At 46.8% G+C, this 21651-nt stretch overlaps 1 pseudogene; it reads right to left on the reverse strand.

The window, feature by feature from the left end:
* Positions 1 to 21365: 21365 nt before the first annotated feature.
* Positions 21366 to 21444, reverse strand: LOC144708122 (small nucleolar RNA R71; annotated as a pseudogene).
* Positions 21445 to 21651: the final 207 nt, after the last annotated feature.

The following is a 21651-nucleotide window of genomic DNA, read 5'->3' on the forward strand; positions in this document are numbered from 1 at the left end:
AGGTTAGACGGAAATGTCCTTAGCCGTTCGGTCCTCTTCATCTAGGTTTGACAGCTGTGATTAAATCGCGATCGTGGACTTGAATTAGTATGGTACATTTCCTCATCCATGTCAGCATGCCTATTGGGCTGCCCCCTCAGCTGCCTTTCTTCAGATTCCTCTACCGTAGGGCCCGGCGTCCATGTCAGCCTTGAAAAAGAAATAAAGATGTACTAAATGAAACATAATAGAACCCACCGTCCGATCTTCTTAAAGAAGATCAGACGAATGAGATCATGTCCGTCTATTTGAAATAGCCAGAATCGATACCAGCTTTGGGCTGATATGGGTCGAAGCCCCGTGTTACTATGTTCTTATTTTCGTAAGATGGCAGCCCATTGGGCCATGATCGCTTTGTAACCTAGTGGCCCGGCCCGCTACAAGCTAACATAAATATTTGGATTTTAAATCCCACATCTGGATTTTCTAAAAAGGGAAGTGATATACAAATATTGGCAATTCTATATTACCAATTTCAAATGCCATACCTCTCGTGCATGCATGTGGGCATCGCTTCTGTGGGCTTCTGTTAGGCCTTAGTTGGGGCTTCTATCTTTGTCTACTTGTGTGGCCGACTGGGCGTGCCTGCTAGGCACTACCCCTTGCTGGCTGCGGGCGGGATTGAGCGCCATGGGTGCTCGCCTGCGTGTAGCTGGCTCGGGCGCTGGTGCGCATGGTCGATTCCTTAGCTGACCCAATAAACAAATTTTTTAATTTATTTTTTAATGTACATATTTCTGTTCTTTCTTCTTAATTTCATTCCGTCTCTTTGTTTTTGTTTATTTATGTCTCCAACTTTGTCTTCTTTGAGGCATTAGCATAGATACATACTAAATAGAACATTAGAAGATTACAAATAGCATAAATATATTTTTACAAAGAAACACTAGAAGTTGTAGAACACACATAAAAATAAAATAAAATGCATTATTTCATTACTTGCTCTACTTAAGGCATGAAATGCAAAATCCTAATAAAGCTTGAGAATATACACATGAAATGATCCCAAAATGACTCTAAACTACGTATAATTACATGACGCATTTTGGGTGTATCAGGAACATGTATGCTTCTAAGATACATATCTTCCACTCCTAGATGATGCTAATTGGTACATGCACTTCTTGGGAAAGCTGGTCTATGTCCCTATCACTCGACCCTAACATCGTGTACAAGATTAGTGTCCTCTGCCAGCTCATACAAGAATCTTGATCAGTTCATTAGAATGGAGCTTTAGAGGTTTTGACATACATAAAAAAGATAAAGGTAGAGGGCTTATCTATCAACATTTTTTCATTAAAGCTGACTTAGATGAGAGGAAATATATATTGGTGACAAGTCCACCACATATTGCACATATGCGGGTAGAAACCTTTTCACATAGTGGTATGTGTAGCTGAAGGTGGCAGTGTACTCCATGATGCATGTTATGTGACCATGAAACCAGTCAAGCCACCTTGTTCATTTAAGTTCATTGAATAAAATATTATGTTCGTTATTATCCTAGTGTGATGTTTATACTGAAGTCCATTAATACTGCAGTGACATGATGAACTATGATAATTTCATAATACAGAGATCAGTAGTCTTTAAATGTGTATTATTATTATTCCTATTCGATGGACCCTTGAGATGGATATCAATTTATATGTGATAGAATAACAATAGATGATCATGTGGCTATTAGTGCGGCAACAATAAAGAGAGATAGTGGGTGCTCTTTGGAGAACCACTTAATAGAATTGATCCCTATGAATCCCTGAATGGTATTATACCTAAATGTCAATCAGGGTTGTTCAAGTCACGGTTGTATAAGTGATCCACTGATGTAAGATACCAAGGACATCTCGTAAGTGGATGACTATATTTTAACTATGACTTGCAAACCTCTAGTCATAAGTTTCAAATAAGTTATAGATCGGATGAAGTAAGAAGCTTACAGAGATGATTGAGCGGCCACGATGGGATCATCTGCCCTTAGAATAAGAGGAGATTGAATCAAGGAAGACAATGCCCAAAATCCCTGGCCAGGGTAGTGAGGATATTGGAGAACGCGTTCTCCAGTGATTCCCTTTACACATCAGTATTAATCGAATTATGAATTAGGGTTTGATGATAAACCATACTCTAAGTTGTTCGAGAGTCTCATTTTCTCGATGGACTATACGTATACGGTAACTGATGATGGTGAAGGCTCCATGGGAGAGTATGACACCCCACGGGTTGGAAACTTAGTCGATCGATTGGGCTAAATCGATCCTTAGTAAATCAATCTATAAGTTGATAGAGTTAGTTAATAAGATTGACCAATAACTTTAATTGGGCCACTAAAGTTATTAATTAGAATGATACATGGCCCTAGAGGGTCACACATGAGGTCATAAGCATAGTGGTTGATGTATTTTACTTTGTAGGGTTTTGGGAAAAACTAAAGTAAAATATAAATAGGGAAGGGTTACTCCTTTCAAGCACCCAAGTCAGCCAGATTTGAGAAGCCCACTTTGTGCACTCTCATCTATACTCAACAAAGGAGAGAGTTTGCGAGAAGAGTTTAAGAAGGCGAGGTGGAGATTTAAAGGTTGTGGATACTTCTAGAGGTTGGGAACATGATCGACTGCATGAGTACACTCCATCAAGTGTGAGCATCCAAATGGCACGATCGGGATTGGACCTGATTGGAGTACTCAAGACCTGGGATAACGTCGGGGGGGAAGGGGGGGGGAAGGCCATGTTGCTCCCATAGGTGTTGCGTGTTGCCCATAAGCAACTAGGAAACTGCGAGCCACACTCTATGTGGTATAAAGTGGGGATGGCTAGCGAAGGGCTCATCAGCGTGCCAAGTATCAAACCACGCGCTTATCTCACCTCGGCCAATATGCTAGCGCATGACCTTGGCGATCTCAAGCCAGTATCGGTGCCATGTCTGCCATCTCTGATGGTGTCGGATATCCATCTCTTGTCAAGCCCACTCGCCATACTTGGCGGAGATAAAATGACGTAGGACGGCTAAGGAATGGATGATTAGATTAAGGAATGGATGTAGGACGACTAGGGAATGGACGACGAGATTAACGGGCTGGCTACGGATGGATGAACGGTAAAGGATGGATCGACTTTGATGCTACGCTGAATCTGCTGCCATTGGTTGTCGTGATCCGTACAGTGTTGATCACGAGGGGGAACCACATCCCTAGGTGGATAAGGATAATCACTGCTTGGACGATTCCCATTCCATCCACGATACCGATTCTTAGGCGGATAAGGATCATTCCATGGGGGATGATTCCTATCGCATTCTGGGATCCTCTCCTCCGGTGGATGGTAATCATCTCGGGGTAAACGATTTCCATCACGCACCGGGACTCTATCCATAGGCGGATAGGGATCGTTACGTGGGGGGCGATTCCTGTCCTGGCCTAGGGTCCTAGGCTTGGGCGGATAGTAATCGTTCCGTGGGAGATGATTACTATCACGGATCGAAGTACAAATCTCAGGAGGAATCTGATCGTCTCACTTAGGATGATTCTGATTTCGGCTCCCGGCTCTATCCTCAGGTTGTATAGGATCATCCTGGTCACGATGATTCCTATCATGAGCTCGAGGTCTAGAGTCAGGGAGATAGTGGTCTTCGCGATCCCAGTAATGGCAGTCACGACCTCGATTCTTGAGTTGGTAAGTCCGTTCGCTCACTACATCAATCAAACTGGTTAGACGGTTATCCATATTGGTAATTCGTGTATTCACATCATGAAAACCGTTATTGACAGCGTCTAACACGCGATTGATGTCCCCTCGAGAGGAGGTTGGTGGGGCAGACGATGACAACTCATGGACGAGGACGGACACCTCATGACCGTCATGGGGTTGGTCTGTCATTGGAGCGGACACTCGTTTGCCTGAATGCAAATCCATGCAATGGGACTAGCAAATGATGATGTCTATGATGGCGGAAATGACTGGGCTAACAGGTTAGGCTCTGATACCACCTTGACGTAGGACGGCTAAGGAATGGACGACTAGATTAAGGAATGGACGTAGGACAACTAGGGAATAGACGACTGGATTAACGGGCTGGCTATGGATGGATGAACGGTAAAGGATGGATCTGATAATGGACGGATAAAACAGACCACATAAATTCACACGGTCGGATTCGGACTTTAAAACTGATGAAAATCTGGTGGTGCAGCCCCAACCCTTTTCGAGGGTGGGAGTACTGTCTTCCCCCACCGCAACGATGCCTAAGCACCGAAATCAATACCCGAATTTGCGTCACGAAGAAACACTCGAGAAAGAGGGAGATTAAGTGAAAAATACAAACCAAATCTAATTTTGACGGCGGTGGAAACTTCTCGAGAAAATGCTGGGCGGAGAACACTTCGACACCAAGGAGTTCGAGCGTACCTCGGCACCGTGGTGCGTGAAGAGGTTAAGGGAAATTCTTGGCGTTCTGGGTATGTATAGTTGCGTGAGGTTCCGATGGAAGGGGAGACGAACGGACTACGCAGATGAGCACGGACGGAAATAGCAGATGCGGTCAACGTCCAAGGCGGTCTGGGGTTGAGCCTTAGGCAGCCTAGGGTGGGCTACCTTGGGCGGCCTGGGCGGCCTATGGCTGTCCTGTTGGGGCGGCCAGAGGCTGACCTTGGGCGACCCTAGCAGGGGCTGCCTGGGGCGGCCTGGGGCTGCCCGATGGGGTGCCCTAGGACTGGCCTTGGGTGGCCCTGGCTGGGGCAGCCTGGGAGGCCTTGGGCGGCCCTGGATGGGGTGGCCTAGGCGGTCATGGGCGGCCCTGTTGGGGGCGGCCGAAGGCCGGCCTTGGGCATCTCTACTGGGGCAGACTGGGGTTGACCTTGGGCAGCCCTAGTAGGGGCGGCTCGGACGGCCTTGGGCGGCCCTATTGGGGCGGCCTAGGGTGGGTCTTGGGCGGCCCTGACAGGTGCGGCCTGGGCGGCCTTGGGGGGCCGTGGTAGGGCCGGCGTGGGTGTCCTTCGGCGGCCTTGTTGGGGCGGCCTAGGGCTGTTTTTGGGCGGCCTTGGCAGGGGCGACCTGGGTGGCCTTGGGCGGCCCTTGCAGGGGTGGCCTGGGCGGCCTTGGGCGGCCTTGTTGGGGCGTCCTAAGGCTGGCCTTGGGCGGTCCTAGCAGGGGCGGCCTGGGTGGACTGGGGCTGCCCTGTTGGGGCGGCCTGGGGTTGACCTTGGGCGGTCGTCCTGGGTGGCCCTAGGGTGATCTTGGGTTGGCGACCAAGGGGCCCTAGGGTAACCAAGGAGGGCGAGAAGAGAGAAAGTGAAATGAGAGGAGGGAGGGGACGGAAGAGAGAAAGTGGGCGACGAGATGTGATGAGGGGAGCAACGGCGGCGGCGGCGGCACTAGCAACGGCGGCGGCGACACTAGCGACGGCAAGGGTTTGATGAGATAGGAAGGGAGGCTTGGGTAGTCCTCCAAGAAGAGTTTAAAACAGAAACTCGATTCTTGAATTATGACTGTCTAATTGTTTCTTGAAAACAATGGCCTATATATAGGCCTTGGAGGAAAGAGAAAATGACGATGAATTGAAGATGAGAAAATTAAAGACGAAGGACGTGCTTCGTGTCACGCCAGATGACAGTTATTGATCTGCCTTTGGCGATGTGTCAAGATGCGTGTAAGGACGTGCATAGGGACTTGCGCGGTTGGAGATGTGCGTGACGATGGTTGCGGCGTGTTCCTGGTAGAGGTGTTGACTTCGGTTGACTGCGTCGTTGTGTCTGTGCTGGAGATGTTGACTTCGGTTGATAGAGACGCCGCGTTCGGTGTCGAAGCATTGGCATCCAGGCCACCATAAAACTTCCCAATTGGGATTGTGTGGTGCGCATATGCCATACGAGCTTCTTCTAAAGCATGTCATGGTTGTCCATGAGGCGTCTGATCCCTGGACCCCCCTCAGCTGCCGGTCGACATGCTTTTGCCCAGGAAACCCATTGATGGCTACTCTCTCCCTCAAGGTGACCGACCCATAAGAAATGTGCACATAGTCGTTCCACTAAGCGGAGGACTATAAGAGATAGTGAGTGGACAACGAGGGTGTGTAGCGGGATACTCATGATGACATATTGAATAAGTTGGATATGTCCTCTCGGGAATAGTGATGGAGGACCATCTCGGAGACGACACGCCGGGGCGTCGTCAGCCACGGTGAGCAGCTCGCGTCGACGCTCACCAGCCGGGGTTTAAGTACCCCGCGTAAGTATGTCTTTTCACTGACGTTTGTTTTCATTTGGTTGTATTTCTGGATTTATGGATTGGGCCAATGTTGGGCCCCGTCCTTCATCTTTCGTTTTCTTTTTACGTTTGTATTTCAAATTTGTAAGGAGAGGCCGAACCACATCTTGCGACGATTCGTCCTCCCCCACGTTCACTTGGCACCCATCCTCACTATATAAGGGGATGGCATGCCCAAGGAACATTTGGAGTCATTTGTTGAAGAGTTTTCAAACTTGTGTCTCCCCTATCATAGAGAGAGTAGTGTAGGAGGTTTGGCTAACCTCACCCACGTTGAGATCACTCCGTGGTGTAGAGCTCACGTCTCTCTCGTCGAGATCACTCCGAGGGAACGTGTACAAGCGTGTCGTCGAGATCACTCTGGCACGAGTAAAGATTCAAGAAGAATGTCTGCGCTTGGTCGAGGCTCCATCGTCGAGATCATTCCGGAGGAGTTCAAAGGTCCAAGAACGTCGTCGATTCCCTCACCCGCCTTAGGGATTCCCTAGAGCCACACCCAGGCTTCGCCAAGCCCCTCAAGAATCTCCGGCTCCTGATCATCTCTTGGTTTGTTGTCAATCAAGAAAGCTTTTCCTTGGTCCAAGATCATCCTAGAACCTCCTTTATTGGGTGTTCTTAGTTGTCCACATCCGAGAAGGCCGAACCAGGCGTCAACAACCACCGATCGCTGCCAAGGATCCACCCCTCACTATCTTCGGCTGCGTTCTAGCCCACCCCGACGCCCCGCGCGTGCGAACGCCCTCCGCACGCCGCTGCCGCTGGCCATGTCTGCCACCGTCGCCGCTCATCCCGCCCGCGGCCACCGCGCCCGTCCTCGCCGCCACACTGTTACCCCCGCTCGCCTGCGTACGAGTCTCAGTCACGCGTCCCCGCCCGCGGCCTTCCGCGCGCATTCACGCGGCCACCCGCCGGCCCCGTCCATCGCGCGGGCCCACAGCGCACGTCCGCGCCCTACCTGCCGTTTGCTCATCACGCGCGCCCCGCCCAATGGTCGCACGCCTGCCCTCCTACGAGCGCCGCACGCACGCCTGTGTGCTGACCCGTCTGAGCGCTCCGCGCGCGCTCGCCTACCTTCACGCGCGCCGCGTGATCTTAGCCGACATTGCACGGCGCCCCATGCTTTGCACGGTGACACAAGCAACGCCCCCTTGTCTCTCTCACCGTGATCGCTGGACACAAAGCTAGCATCTTGCCCGTTTGGGGGCCATCGTCCCCGAGAGCCGCCCTCGTCCGAGCGTTCACAACCAACGACGCCGTCCGCACCCTGTCGTCAACTTGGAAGAGATCTTTACGCCATGGATTAGCGATAATCAGGTACCTGCTCGTCTCCCCTCCATCTTACCAGTATCATTATTTTCTGTAGTCTCGTCGTCCGCTATCGCGTCCTCTGCCATAACTCTCCCTACTATTCTCAGATAGGATAGCCACCCTCGTCGAGTGTAGAAATTCTTGTGGTTGACAGGGTAATCACCTGATCTAGACGCCGGACATTACTGGGTCGTAAAACGCCCCTCACTAATTAGTCGTCTAGTCAGTCTCACGGGTCATTGGGGGTTTGATCCTAGGATCTCTCTCTCTTCACTGATCGGCGTGAACTTACACTCTTACTTGTCGACGTCTCCGCTGCTTATTCACCGTTGTTTTCCTTCGTCGATTCGCATTTCACGAATTCATTCATCATATCCCTGTGGCGTAATATGAGCCGATCGATCCCGGCCGATCGTATTACATTAGATAGGAAATGGAGTTTCCATCCCGCTAGTTTCTTTCAAAGTTTGTCCAACAAGGCATCAAAGTAATGATGCTTAGCGGGTCCTAGAAGGATAGGGCATCCAATGTAGTCGAACGGAAGGCATCCTCGTGAGTAGTGGGTATAATGCTGGAGTATCTGAGAGCACTTTATATTAGTGGAAGGACCAATTATAAAGCTACTCTTCGAAGCATTCACGAGCTGGCCCGAGGCTTGCTCGTATGCGGTGAGGACACTCATAAATTCCTAAATGGATTTTTGGGATCCATTGAGGAAGAAGATGGCATCATCTGCAACTGGAGAATGCGAGAGGATCGGGCAGCCCCTTTTCATAAAATACGGTTGGATGAGGCAGTGGTTGATGGCACGTGTGAAGGATTGGCTAAAAACCTCCTCCATCAATATAAAAAGGGTAGGTGAGATAGGATCACCTTGTTGTAGACCTCTCGTGGCCATGAAGAAGCTGGTGAAATTTCAATCCATTAGGGGAGAGAAATGATTCTCTCTAATGCAAACATCAACGAGGTCGATTGATGTAATACGATGTCAGTCGGCATCGGTCGGCCCGTATTACGTCACAATGAGGCACAACAAATGATATTAGTGATGTGGAATTATGTAATTTTAAGAAAACTTTAGTGAGCCATAAGGGCAGTCTGACAAAGGTGAACAATATAATAATTCCCGACGAGTAAACAAAACAGATTAAACTCTAAATGACCCAACAAATCTACTAGAATGATAACGATGAATGAGGCATTTTACGGCCCGTCAGAGTTACACCTTTAATGTCAATAACCTATTCGTCAATCACAAGAAATCCCCATCCCTCGACAAAGGTGGCTATCATATTCGATCGTCGCAATTAGCCGGCAGCGGAAATCGATAGCAAATGACGGCACTATAGGGCGTAATAAAACTGATGAAAGGGGAAAAGAGTGGGAAACAGAACCTGGTCTGCATGTCTTGTCGATTCACTTGGAGATGATGATCCTCGTGGCAGAACCAAAGGGTAGAGACAGCTATCACGGGCAAAGAAGCTGGTAGCCGTACGGATTGAGGCGCGTCGGAGACAGAGATGCCGAACAGCCAACAGGACTCAAGCGGGCCAAGATGGCCGAAGGCGTGGCGAACGCGTTGGAAGGCCAACGTGGGGGCTCTTGGGGGGGCCACAGGCAAAGCCCCGCGTGGGCCGCGCTGCGAGCCGAGGTGGGCGTGTGGGGTGAGAAACGGAGGCAAGCCGAGCGAGCGCGAATTGGGGTTGACTGTGCGACAGGCTGGTCACGCACGAGCCTGGTGAGGGGTGCAGGTCGGAGGACGGGTGGCGTCGCGTGGTTAGCGAGCGGCACAAGATGACCGAGAGGGGGTGTTCCAACGACGATGATGACAACGGGCGAGAACTTCAAGAACTCTTGTGATCCTTGATGAATAACCGACAATAACTCGGATCTTGAAATTCAATCTTCAAGAGCAAGAAACTAAGGAACCTGACGTCGACGGGCGGAACAAGGAGTGACCTCAACTTGTAGATGGCTCGAGGACGCGATGCATGATCTCCATGATTTCTCTCTAGGAAACTATCTATCTCTCTCTAGAAAGGAAAATGAACAAGGTCACTCTGATTTCAAATTTCACAAGTCTGTCCCTCCCTTGGGCATACCATCCCCTTATATAGGGAGGATGGGTGCCAAGAGACCGTTCTTATAGGAGGAAACCATCGCGAGATGAGGTCCTCCTCTTTACAAGCATTTCAAACGTGAAACGAAAACATGGACGAGGCCCAAAACAATGGACCAATCCAATTGTTCAGAAAATTACAACTAAATCAAATAATGAAGAAAACTTACGAATCATCATGCCGAATACTTGAATCTAGGGTCGCGGACATCGGCACGAGCGGCTTGGTGTAGTCGGCCTCGTCTTGTGTCGTTGTCGGTGCGATGGTCTCCCATCATCGATGAACGCATTGGTGAACCCAAAGTGACTCAACACTTAGGTGAGTAAATTCCACTCGACTCTATCAAAGGCCTTGTCCATATCCAGTTTGATGATGACATTTGAGCCCCATATATGAGCATCTAAGGACTGGGCTAGCTCATGAATGAGCATGATACTATCATGGACCTGTCGACCCTTGACAAAACCACACTATTCAGGCGAGATAAGTCGATCAAGGAAGTTCCCGAGTCTATTTGTAATGATTTTGGATGCAACTTTGTATCATATGATAATTTGAAAATAACATGATTAATTAATGAACTTTACATTATATTTATGTATTTTCATGACTATATTTGCATGTTATCATATTAAACTAAAGATAAATCACTTACACTTTCATTTTACTATTATTTCTGATTTTGTATCATTTTTTACATGGAATTTAACCTCATTTCAGTGAAGAAATATTCTACGCTTTAAATACTTGGCTAAAGGTTAATAAGGTTTTTTCTAATTTTTATGGAATTTTTGCATAAAACTTTTTGCCGAGCATTAAATACTTGGCTGAAGGTTAATAAGGGTTTTTCTAATTTTTATAGAATTTTTCTATATTTTTATATAATATTTTTACCATTATATAGTCAAGAAATGATTTTTATATATTTAAATAATACATATTTAATTTTTTTGGCATCTTATAACGTATTTATACATATATAAAAGGGCATCCACGTCATTCGTCTGAAATTCGGGGAATGAGTGGATAACTATTATTAAATAATAAGAGAGAGATAGAGAGAGAGATTGATTTTTTTTTTTTAAATACGGCCACTGACATGCATGTGCGCAGCATGCATGTGGCCTCGAGTTGCCACTTGCATTAATGCATGCGGCAACCGACATGCACGTACATTTAAGCAGCGTGCATGCAGCGTCGAGTTGCAGCGTGCATGCACGTGCAAATATATTTTTTATTATTTTTGCAGACACTGATGAGGCACATGGTCAAACATTGCGGCTGGCTTTGTTTTTTATTCCTTTTTTATATACACAGGGTGATCTGGCTTCTTTATAGCCATTCAAAGAGGGTAGTCATTCTCCAATCATTGCGGGCGGCTCACGCAGACAAAGATGTGTCGACACATGATCTGATAAGGTGAAAAATGAGAAAGAATGCGTCAGCCAATCAGAAAATTGATTTGTTTAAAATATAACAAGATGATCCAACGGCCTAGATTAATCTTCACTAAAACCTTGATATCTTGAGATCTAGACGTTCGATTGGGCTGAAATTATGAGGGTAGGTCTGTCTTTTCTCCCTCTACAATCTAGACGGTTGGATTTTTAAATAGCGGTCTGGAAATGAGCAAAAAGTACTTTTTGAAGCTCTCTCCAAGGATTTGGCCAGGATGGACACAAGGGATGCTTTGGAAGTCGACAGTTCTTGATTCTGCACTCAAAGTTGTAAGTTTCTGATTTGTATTTCAATATTCTTGTTAAAGGATTCTAAAACGCCATGGCCTGGGCAAAATGTACATGCCCTAGAAGTTGGTTTTGAATGAAATAAGCATTGCATTTTGATTCTAGGTCAAGATCTGATTTTTGATCCTTAGTTCTACAACAATTTAGAACATTTCTGCTTCATTAGATTTCTAATTTAGGGCCGGATTTCATCTTTTCCACACATTCTTCACATCCTCTCTCTAGGTTGATTTGTATAGTTTCTCTCTCTAGATTTTGATTTTTATTGTTTAGGAATTTAATTTAATATATAAAAAACCTAAAAAAAAAATGATTTGAAAATTCATCCATCTTGAAGTCCAATTTAAAAATCCCTTTCTTGATTATTCAATTCCCAATTTCATTCTTAAAAATTGTCTTAAAATTTTATAATAGTTGGGAAATTAGTAATCGGAATTAATCTGATCTTAAAATTGAAATATTTCTATTTTGAGCTTTCTGACCGAAATGTTTAAAAGCAAAATTAAGTATTACTTGATTTTGATTAATTAGAAACATTATTGAGCATAATTAAGATTTATTAATTGTAAAAAATTAATTAATCTTTGAACTAATTCATTGAAATTGGATAAAAATTCTTATTTGTTGCCTCCCTGTGGTTTGACCCCTTGTTTACTCTATCTTCTATATTTAGTGATCAAGGGAAATTATAAATTTTATTGTATAAGTCTAATGCCAAATCAATGTCATATTTACGTGCATTTTTTGGGTTATCAGCATACATTACAAATACTAATGGGGGCGAAATTCTCATAAGGTAGTTGGAGTGTCCACTTTGGGAATGGGCACCAAAAAGGTGGGTTTCCAACTTCGAGGGAAGACTTTGCGCATGAACACCTCCTTGATAGCAAGCACCAAATCTGTGCCTACGATATCCCAACATGCGGTATAGAATTCCGCTGAGAATCCATCCGGTCCGGAACCTTGTTCCTAGCCAAGGAAAAGACAATATCCTTTATCTTTGTTGATGTAATACGATGTCGGCCGGGATCGAGCGGCTCGTATTACGTTACAAGAATTATGATGCTATGATGTGAGATGTAATTCAATGCATGGGAAAATAGCAGATGAGCAGTAGAGGGAATCGGCGGATAACAGTGTCGGCCGTGCCGGTCAAGAAGAGAAGAATGATCCCTAGATCAAAATCCCAAATGACCCGCGAAATCAACTAGACGTCTAGACAATGAGGGGCGTATGATGGCCCTTGAGTGTTCGGCGTCTAGGCCAAAGAATATCCGTCAACCTCAAAGAATTCCTACACTCGACAACGGTGGCTATCCTATCCGTGAATTGTAATGAAAATAATGGCAGAGGACGCGATAGCGGAAGACAAGACTGGAAAAGATACTAATGCTGGTAAACGGAGGGGAGACGAGACTAACCTTAAGTCGCGCTAATCCACGGCGTCAAATCTCATTCTTGCAGGTGATGTGGTGTAGATGGTAACGTGTTGGTAGACGACTCTGGCGTGATTGCTCGGACGTCGGACCGATGAGCGTAGGAGGTGATAAAGTCAACCGACATTGGGACCACGGCAAAGGATGTGGCAGCAGACGGGCACGCGCAGAGGTGTTTTGGTGCGCGCGCATGGGCCGGCGCGAGGAGCACAACGCGCACACTGGCGAACGGATGCACCGCACGGTGGTCGCAGGCGAGGGCGCGCGGACACGTGCAGCGGCGGGTGGAGAGGTGCGCGGGAGGGGTACTGGGCGCGGGGCGATGAACGGTGGAAGGGTGGTCGAGCGGGAGGCGAGGGCGCGGGGCCAAGAATCGAGAGGAAAGAGGTGTGGGAGGATTGAGGGTTCAAGAATGGTAATGGGGAAGGGTCAAGAATGAGATGGGGAAAGGACCAAGAACGAGATGGGACGGATCAAGAACGAGATGGGAAGGATCAAGAACGAGAAGGGGAGGGTTCAAGAACGTGGAGGGACGGATCAAGAATGAGATGGGAAGGGTCAAGAACGAGATGGGAAGGATCAAGAACGAGATGGGGGGGTTCAAGAACGTGAAGGGACGGATCAAGAATGAGATGGGAAGGTTCAAGAACGTGATGGGAGGGATCAAGAACGAGATGGGGAGGGTTCAAGAACGTGGAGGGACGGATCAAGAATGAGATGGGGGGTTTCAAGAATGTGAAGGGACAGATCAAGAAGTACAAGAAACTGGGTGGGACGTGGTAGAATCAAGAAACAGGGCGAGGGGAAGGAATCAAGAAAACATGGGAGAGGGGAAAGAGGGGAAATTTAAAAAATGTGGGAGGATGTTCAACGGTGGTGGGGTGGATCAAGAACGAAGAGAAGGGCGGGGATTGATCAGGAATGGTGGAAGGGTGGGAAAAGGTACCAAGAAATGGCTTTCTTGAACTGTAACAACCAAACACCCTCAAGAAAGAGGAGTTCTTGATGGATCTGGGGTGTGCTCCCTCGGCGTAGCAGATTTCCCCGGTTGATGGCGTGTCAGTGACGCTTCTTGAATCTCCCAAGACCCCCCGAGTAATCTTGATGAAGGCCTCTTTTGATTCTTGATGGCGGCGGCTTCTTGAAACTCTTTCCTCGCACCGGAGTGATCTCGACGGTGCGCTTTAACACGTCTCCCTCGGAGTGATCTCGGCGGGAGAGACGTGGGCACTACCCACGGAGTGATCTCGACGTGGGGTGGGGCTAGCCAAACCCCCTACACTACTCTCTAGGATAGGGGGGAGACGAATTGTGAATAAACTTTTTAACAATGACTCCAAGGTGTTCCATGGGCATGCCATCCCCTTATATAGTGAGGATGGGTGCCAAGTGAACGTGGGAGAGGACGAACCATCGTGAGACGTTGTTCGGCCTCTCCTTACAAATTCAAAATACAAACATAAAAATTAAAAACGACGAGGACGGGGCCCAACAACATTGGCCCAGTCCACGAATCTGAAAATACAAACACAAATGAAAATGAGCATAAGTAAAAAGATAAAAGTTCTTACGCGGGGTACTTAAACCCCGGGTGGCGAGCGTCGGCACGAGCTGCTTGGCGTGGCTGACGACGTCCCGTCGCGTCATCCTCGAGATGGTTCTTCATCATCGTGGCGTCGTCCTCGAGATGGTCCTCCATCATTTGTTCGAGTAGGAAGGGCTGTGAGGAGGGCGCTTTCTTGGTCGGTCATCGAGTGAGGGACAGAGGCGAGAAGGTCCTCATACACAACAGTGGGTTGTGAGGAGAGGAGGGAGTGATAAAATTCCACTCTTGTGCCTCCTAGCTTGGCGGGGTCCTTGGCATATGTCTCTAATAGGGTCGTATAATTAGGGCGGGCTCTATGACGAATTGAGGCGTGAAAGAAACGTGTGTTTCTATCACCTTCTCGCAGCCATTGGACATGCAATTTCTAGAGATAGAAAATCTATTGACGCGGCATAGCATCCTCAAGCTGATCCCTAAGCCGAAGCTGGTGCCCTCCCATGTCGTCAGTCCAAACATCTTACAACTATCGCTCAACAGCAGCTAGTTCCGTCTTGATTGCTTCAACTGGTGTGTGTACGTCTCTAAAGACATGACAATTCCACCATTTCAGGTGGAACTTGAGATTCCTCAGTCGATAACAGAAGTTCTCCATGGTTGATGTCGAGATTGTTCCATGCCAATGACTGCGGACAAAATGATGGAAGTCGTTATGCTCTAATCACATGGCTTAGAATTGGAATGGAGGACGGCGAACTTGATTACTCGAGTCTTAGAAAAGGATGACCAATGAATGGTCCGAGTAATATCTCGGTGAGATCTCAATTATGATGGTGCACTGCATCAGTGCAGTGCTATTTGTGAAACAACTGTCGATCTGTTCATATATACGCGCATCTGCTTGATGCGCATTACACCAAGTCCACTTCTCCCCAACGGTAGGAGGCTCCCCAAGTAATGTCTGGTGAATAAAGTCGTTGAACACTTGCATAGACTGCGGCCTCAGAGGGAAACCTCCCTGGCGTTCGTTGACTGCCATTATGCATTTGAAGTCCCCAGCTAGAAACCAAGGAAGATCAACAAGTCGTTAGTGAGTATGAATGTGTAAGCTGAGTTCCTCCCAAAGGGCCTCTCGCAAGAGGTGTCTATGTGAGGCATAGACTACGGTAAGTATGTAAGGCTTCGGGGAATACCGTGTGTCAAAAGTGGCGTACTGGGTCCCTTCGACCAGTAGTTTCAATGAATAATCTCGCTTCCAAAAAAGCTAGAGCTTATTCGAGGGATGGGAATAAACACGATCCATTTCGAGTTTTCTCGCAAGGGAATGGGAGTGATCCGATGAAGTCATCGGCTCAATAAGTCCAACTATTCCTAAGCTGTACTTCTTGATTAGGGAGAGGATATGTGACTCGGTTAGAGGGTTGCCTATCCCTCTATAATTCCATACACGGCTTGGGATCATAAAGCTATCGGCTCGCGTGACGCGCCTGTGAGCAGGCGTTATAGATGCGATGGGTATAAGGATCATCCGAATGCTGTGTTGAAGGGGAGGGGGTGTTGACGTCTGATTCCTCAGCGATGGAGGCATCGTCCTCCTCCTCGCCCGTGGAGGCATGACCGCTAGTATCCCCACACGTGTCCACTAAGCTAGGACGTGTGGCTTGATGGTTAGTCAAGCAGTCCTCCCGCTCAAATGGGATATGTGGTGGGAAAGGGTCGTCGTCGTCGAGGATAGGCCCATCTGACCCTATGACTCTCTCCTAACTACTGATGTTAGACGTCGTCGAGGACGTCATCGGGGACGTCGTCCGGTCGACACCGAATATGATGGTTTAGTGCTGATAAAGGATGGTGGTAACGAATGTCGACGGTGTCGTTGTCCGATAGGTAACCCTAACGGGTCGATATAACTATGATGCGCAAATGAATGTCCTACATGTCGTACGTGCAAGCTCCAACTCGAGGGGGGCACCAAGCTCCAAGAACTGACGGGTCATCAGGTGGGGTGACGGTGGCCTCTCAAACCTCAGCAGAGTCACGAAGGCATCTACGGCTGAACAAAATCTATCCGTAGGGCTCGCATATAACGGACGTACTCGTCTGAACCGGTAAGACACTCAGTTGACCGTAGTTCTCTCAATTCGTCCTCTCTCGTCTACCTAGCCTGAGCGCGGTGGAGTCAAGACGATGATATACAACAAGTGACAGGAGAGGATGACATACCTTGTCACTGGTGGCTCGTCATGCAGTGTCGTCGACGATCAGTGGTGACTGGAGTGGGTATGACAGAGAGTCGCCAGAGAGTTCACGGTGGCTCAACAGGCAACGTAAAGGTGGAGCGCTGATAACGCTCAGAGGAGAGAGGAGAGGTGGGGAGGAAGCGACTCAGACGGATGCTCGGAGCTCTACGTGCACGTCCATATAGATTGATTGATGTGGCCGGGCAGGTCGGAGGGGTCGTCACCAAAGAGGCAGTCGCCACTAGGAGCTTTACTGCGCCAGAGGCAGTGGAACAGCAATACAGCGGTCAGGATTCACCTTGATCTAGGCGCACTAGTAGAGAACCGACGCAGCCTAAAACTGTCACAGCCCCGGCTTGCACAACGCTAGCTAACCTGCGATGGACCACCAGGCTGCCGTCGGCGAGTGGGGAGTTCGGCGTGCCGGTGGTGACCGGTCTGATCGTTAACCTCAATTGGCACGAGATTGGTTGAGAACCTGTAGGGAAAACGCCAACTAATAGTTGGGCGGTGTGACCGGGGTGGATCGATCCCTGCAGCCTCCACAAATTCAGGCAAATCATGCTGGGCGAAGGCAGGCTTGGGGATTTCTGTCGATCGGGTGACACTAGTGCAGCCGGACTCCCAGATGTAGGGGAGACTGGAATCTCTGTGGTTGACCCTATTGGGTCGAGTTGGCAGCACGGGTGCGCGACAGCTCCCACGCATTGGGAATACATGATCCCAAATGGCGGCCGTATATGGGCATTCTAGCGACACGGGTGCAATGGTGATTCCCGTAAATAGGTGGAACGGTGAACCAACTGATCCGTGGTTGATCTTTCAAGCGCGGGGGAGACAGAGAGCTGAGCGGTCGGGGGAAGTCCGACGAGAGAATATTAATATCCCGCGCGGTTTTCCCCTCCTTTTTCTTCCTTCACTCCTGTTTTCCTTCACTCCTTGTTCTTATCTTCCTCACCTTTGCTCTCTTCTCATGAACGAGGAAGTACACCAGAAAAACAATCGACGATCTTTTTTCCTTCTTGTTCCTGGTCTAAGGAATTAGGGAGCCCCCCTCTTCCCGTGTAAAGGGGAAGAGGTCAATGGGCTCCCCAATTGGGTCAAAAATGGAGGAAGGATGGTCCATTAGGGGAGCCCTTATACAAATGGGCTCTCCAATTACAAAGTAGAAGGGAAATTAAAATAAATAAAAGGAAAGAAATAAAAGGGCACAAGGGAGGGCTTCCAAATTGGCTAAGTATCCCTTCCCGTGACGACAACAACGAACATAGAGACGTGCCACAGAGCGACAAAAACGGGGCGATGAACACGAACAAAGCACAAAACACGACAAGAGACGATGAAAATCCAAAATGATAATCGAGCATTTCATTTATCCAGCCTTCGATGACGATGGTGGGTGGCATGAACGGCATCGTTGACCATCCTTGATGGCGTGCACCATTAACTTCTTATCTTCTTCTTTTTTCACTCCAATTTAGTTTTTCGCTCCTGAATTTAGGTTATCAAGCAACCTTTCTCGGCACATCTGAACCACCGAGAGGAGATAAATTCATTTTATTACATCCACAAATGCAACTATGATATCTATTTATGCCCATGCTTTATTCATATTTTTCTTGCCTTTTAACTGTTTAATAATTCAAACAACTTTTTTGTTAAGTATACAAGTAAAATCCATGCACAAAATTCACCCATGCAATAGTTCTCCTGAAGCATACTCTTCTTTTCTCTTCTCCCTTGGGTGCCCTACCATCCTGATGCAATTAAAATAATAAATACAATGATGGTAGGTCTATAATGGGGCTTAAAAATATGAAAATCAAGAGATTTGATGTGTCAAGAATCGTGTGGATATGTGAAGATGCTAGACTCTTGAAAGACTAACCACAACTCTCTTGAGGAACATACACCTTGTGGATCAAATCTATGAAAAAATGATTCAATTTATTGGGTTTTCAACTTTTTAAAGGTCTACTATGGTTATTTTCTATTCCACTACATTAATTGTATATGGATCATGTCAAGCACATGCTCAGAACCCAACACATGTTGAAAAAATAATACACCATCGTGAGTACACACTAGGACGTCCTTTAGGAATATGTTGGCATACTCCATCCATGTGTAATGGTTTCAAGTTTGTTTTGCTTTAACCAGTGATCGTGCGTAACTGAGATTAGCACATTGGTCTCTACACATAGAATCCAGTTACCAAATACAATGACTAATATGGGTCCTTGCTACTAACCGAGCGTAGGGACGCACTCAAAATGGCATGATGTGAAATTTGTGCTAGGATCTTCTACTATACGACCTCACTTTAATAAAGTCAAACCACTTCGAGTGCAGTGATACAAGATCACTGATCAATATGTTTGCTCTTTTAGTAGTTTTAAAATTTTCACATGTAGCTCCCTTTCAACCTCTCATTGCTATTAAATTTATTCCTTTTTCTCCCTCCCTTGCTAGCTCACGATATCAAAAAATTGAATTTTACATGTTTTCTCCTTAGGAGATGGAAAATTACAGGTGTTGCTCTGCTTTAACCTCTCCACCTTTGTTCCCCATAGTATTATCAATCTTGATCAAGTCACATTGTGAGTGCAGTATTTTTTATTTTGAATTAAAATAATATTGAATATGTCTTTGATGACTCTCAAGTATGTCATCAAATAATTAAACTTTTTAGTATTCATTCATCAAAATTATAATGTTAATTCATGCTAATATCATGCATATGCATCATTTTATGAAATCACTAACCCCACTTGATCCTTTGAATCAAGTGGAATATATTTAACATTTATGGTTAGTAAACATTCAGAGACAGGTTAAGAAGATCAAGGAAAGAGACGAGGATCAAGAGAAGCGGACAAAAATTCAAAGAAGCAGAAATTACGAAAATGCCCCTGGGCATGACTTAAGAGAAACCTATAAATACTCTCTTGAGAGTTGATTTTAGGTTGTCCAGAATTTTCTCTAAGGAAGCTAGGGCTTGGAGAGGAAGGTGTTCTGCAGACCCTCCAGTAGCTGATGAGCCATTGGAGTTGGGAGGAGAGGCAAGCTGAAGAGTACCCGCTCAAGAAGATCGCCGACTCGCCGGACAGGACGTGACACGAAGCCGGAGCGATTGAGCTGGTTCAGCTTCGTATTATTCTCCCTCTTGGACAACCTCGGTTGGGCTTGAAGCAACCTGCAAGGTTCTTCAGCAATCTCAAACCAGAGTTGTTTATGTTTTAGTTAATCCAAAGTTTTTTGTGTTCAATTCATCCTACTTCTTGTTTTCCCTCAAAAAACTCTATAGCCCTCTACTGAATTTGCACTAGAATTTCTCACACGCAGCCAGCAATCAAACCGCCAGCGACCCAAGCCTCAGCCTAGGTCTCCAGCGGCTCAAGCTGCTAGCAGCACTGCGTGCGCAGCAGCTGCCCGCGCGCAAACGCTGCCCGCAGCAGCATAGTGCGTAGCAAGCCCGTGCGCAGCTGCCACTTGCAGCAGCGGCGCACCCAGGCTCGCCCGCGCGCAGCTGCCACTTGCAGCAGCATCGCGCGTAGGCACGCCCGCGCGCAGCTGCTTCTTGTAGCAGCGTCGCGCGCAAGCGCAGCTTGTAGCAGCTGCCTGCGTGCACACGCCGCCGGCAGCAGCCACGCGCAAGTGCTCGCGCATGCACAAACACCCGCTGGGTGTTTGTGAAATTGCCCCAAAGGGCAAGGGCAAATCCTCAGTAAATGATATCCTTACTGAATATTTCCTGCACCGAGACTTTTAAAGAAAACTCTGTCGTTTGTACTAAAGATCATTCACTAGCGTTTATACTTGAGTATTGAGATTTAAAAGAACTAATTTGATAGACAGAGTTCTTCTGCTGTTTTTTTTGCCGTCTCCCTGTGGATCGACCCTCACTCGCCCTAAGCTGTGAGGTTATAAATTTCGTTGTATAAGCTCAATCCTCACACGCATTAACTGATAAATAACCAGTAGAAACCACTAAAATTGTGCCTATCAACTGGCGCCGTTGCCGGGGAGCACGGTATTACAGTAGGAATTTATTTTTTAATTGTTCAGTAATCTTTTCTTGATTCTCCTTAAGCTGCAGGACTTAAAAATCCTCAGCTCATTGTTCTGCTAACATTTGTGCTGAACATCTATGGTAGTTACACGCTCAGGAGCTGGTGAGAAGTCTGTAGAAAAAATTAGTAGAGACGCCACCCCGGATTCTACAGTCACAGAACCAGAAATTCAGTGGAGAAATATGGCTGAAGAGATACATCAGCAGAATGAAAGGAGAAGAACTATGTTGGATAGGTCTACACCGTCCGGAAGCTTACGACAAACCGATGTAAATCTGAACATCGGTGAAGGTATCTTGTTTCGATACGATAATGCATTGATTAATTCTCTACCTGAATTTAACGGATTACCTGCACAGAATCCTTTAGAATTCCTTGATGATTTTCATATTAGATGCTCTTCTCAAAATGTTCCTGGAATATCTACAGAGATGTTAAAAATGAAATATTTTCCTCTAACTCTTAAAGATAAAGCGTTTGCATGGTATCGTAATCTAGGAATCACTTTTAATTCTTGGGAAGAGATGCAAGGAAAATTCCTGCAGAAATTTTACCCTCTCTCCAAAACAAATTTTTATCGAAGAGAAATTCACAATTTCCATCCTCATGACAGAGAAGCCTTTAGTGAGTCATGGGAGAGATTCAATGATTTGTTGAGGAAATGTCCTCACCATGGCATTTAGCAATGTCAACTAGCCCAAGTATTTTATGAATCTCTCTCTGATTTTATGAGAAACAAAGTAAATCTCGCTACGGGTGGAACGTTTTATACTGCATATGAGGATGAAGTTTTCGATATTTTGGAGAGAGTTGTAGAAACTGACTTGCAGGAGATTGGGGCCAATCAGAATGGGAGAAATCTGCAGCCAAAAAGAGCAGGAGTTCT

Source organism: Wolffia australiana, chromosome 9, assembly GCF_029677425.1.
Source record: "Wolffia australiana isolate 7733 chromosome 9, ASM2967742v1".
NCBI lineage: Eukaryota > Viridiplantae > Streptophyta > Magnoliopsida > Alismatales > Araceae > Wolffia > Wolffia australiana.